Below are 2,610 nucleotides of genomic sequence, written 5' to 3'. Positions count from 1 at the left end.
AGCAGGTCCTGGATGATCCCCCAGTGTCCCCAGTGCTCCCAGTTACCTGCAGGCTCTGCAGCAGGTCCTGGATGATCCCCCAGTGTCCCCAGTGCTCCCAGTTACCTGCAGGCTCTGCAGCAGGTCCTGGATGATCCCCCAGTGTCCCCAGTGCTCCCAGTGCTCCCAGTCACCCTGAGGCTCTGGAGTAGGTCCTGGACGACTCCCCAGAGCCCCCCCTCCCCATTCCCAGTGCTCCCAGTTACCCACCCTGAGGCTCTGCAGCGCTCCTGGATGATCCCCCAGTGTCCCCAGTTACCCCTTCCCAGTGCTCCCAGTTACCTGCAGGCTCTGCAGCAGGTCCTGGACGACTCCCCAGAGCCCCCCCTCCCCATTCCCAGTGCTCCCAGTGCTCCCAGTTACCCACCCTGAGGCTCTGCAGCAGGTCCTGGATGATCCCTCAGTGTCCCCAGTTACCCCTTCCCAGAGCTCCCAGTGCTCCCAGTTACCCAGAGTCTCTAAAGCAGGTTTGGGGGGGTCTCAGGGGAATAAGGGGGGGTCCCGACCCCCCCTACGGTGAAAAATGGGGGAGTTGGGGTGAAAAATGGAGTTTTGGGGTGAAAAATGGAGTTTTGGGGTGAAAAATGGGGTTTTGGGGTGAAAAACGACTTCCTCGGCTTAACAGCAGAGATTCCAGATGCCACAATTAAGACTTAAAATCGCGATTTTTTCCTCCTATGCCACTGATATTTTCTGCCTTGTTTCTCTTCCAGCCTGGGGGTGTCACCCCCTGGGGTCACCCTGACACCTTCTCAGCTGGTGGGAGGGAACACAGAGGCACCAAGTCCCACCTGGAGCCCCTGCCTGCCACAGCCACAGCTCCTGCACACGGGCACCGAGAGAAATTCGCTTTAATTACTCCCTTGCACAAGTTTCCTGCGTCTGGTCTGGGCTTTTAATTAGAAGCGAATTCATCTCCTTTGAAACCTCGGAGTTCCTGTGAAATGCAGAAGGACCCCAAACCTTCCCAGTGCCACCTTCATTTCCAGCCAGTGTTACCCCCTCACGTGGATTTGGGAGCAGCAGGAACATCATTTCGTGCCTCCCCAAAAAAAAAAAAAACCCAGAAGGTTTTTTTTTGTGAAGCCTTCAGGACCAAAGATTTCTTTCCTGCCACATAATAACACCAGTGTGTGATGACATTTGAACCCAGAGCATCCATTTCATCTCCTTCCCAACGGAAAATGGGCTGTGGTTTTATCCACAATTGATGCCATTAGAAAAACTTCCTCGTTTGACACGATCGTGCCTCCCTTTGCAAATGGTTTTGGTCCCGTTTCCATCCTTCAGCTCGGCATATTCTGCTTTTTCCAGCTGAAAACTCTGCTGCCAAATCCTACCAGAGACCTCAGAATTCCCGTTGGCACCCGGGTTTGGCTTTTGGTTTTTTCCGTAAGAAAAGGGCCAATGAGAGCTGGGAGGAGAAGGAAAAGCCTTGGGGTTCATCTCTTGCTTCCAGACAACGAAATCACGTCATAAAATAGGGGAAAACCGTGGGATTCAGCAGGAAAGTTGGGAGAGGGAGCTGGAGCACAAGGGTGAGGAGGAGCAGAGGGAGCTGAGGGTTAAATCCCCTGGAGGGATTGAACCTCCCTGTGGACGTGGCACCTGGGGACAGGGCTCAGTGGTGGCCTTGCAGTGACGACCTTGAAGGTCTTTTCCAGCCTGACCAACTCTGTGATTCCACAAAAGGAGTTCTGGATGGATTTTCTGGTTGCTGCCTGAACCTTTTCCTTAGGAGGATCCTCCTCCAGGGTGCAGGATCAAAGCTGGAGTTGCTCTGTGCCGAGACAAAATAAACCCCTGGGGTGGAACTAGAACGGGAAAATGTTTTCTATTCTCACGTCTATTTATTTATTTATCTTGGTAGAAAATAAACTGGTTTGTTTCCAGTTTGCGACTGGAAACTGAGTGTTTGGGGTTTTTTTGTTTTTGTTTTTTTTTGTTTAAGATTTCCTTTCAAGAAGTAAAGAAGGAGCTCACAGGAACCAAATATTTCAGTGACACGGTTAAACTGCACCCCCCTAAAACTGCAGGAGGAGAATTCTGTCCTCAGGGATAAACCACAGCACATTTGGGAGTTAAAACATTGGGAAAACAGTATGTCCCAGCAGCTCCTGACGAGGGCAAGGTCCCAAAACCCTGACAAACAGCTTCCTTGGACGAGGGAACAGGAGGAGGGACAGGAGGGTTCTTGTAGAACAAACTGCATTGTCATCAGGCAAGAGAAATGAAGGCTCCCTGTTGAGGGATCTGGCTGTTCCTGTCAGTGGGACACGCTGTGCAAATCCCAATCCCTTCAGCAGATGCCTGGGAATGGCTCCTGTGGGAACATCTGGAGCCCCTGGGTAGGTGTAAGAGGGGGTTTGCTCTTTGCCCCTCCATGCAGAGGTGGCTGGGACACCTCCAGCCGGGAATGTTCCTCTCCTGACACGGAGAATTCCCATCTCCCAGCTCCTGCTTCCTGCTCCTCTTCCCAACCATCGTTTCTACCTCTGTGCAGCTGCAATCCCAGAGTTTCCATCTGCCCCTGGGTAGGTGTAAGAGGGGGTTTGCTCTCTGCCCCTCCAT

This window comes from Lepidothrix coronata, unplaced genomic scaffold (assembly GCF_001604755.1).
Source record: "Lepidothrix coronata isolate B3197 unplaced genomic scaffold, Lepidothrix_coronata-1.0 Scaffold137, whole genome shotgun sequence".
Lineage (NCBI taxonomy): Eukaryota > Metazoa > Chordata > Aves > Passeriformes > Pipridae > Lepidothrix > Lepidothrix coronata.
Note: the sequence above shows the minus strand (reverse complement) of the source record.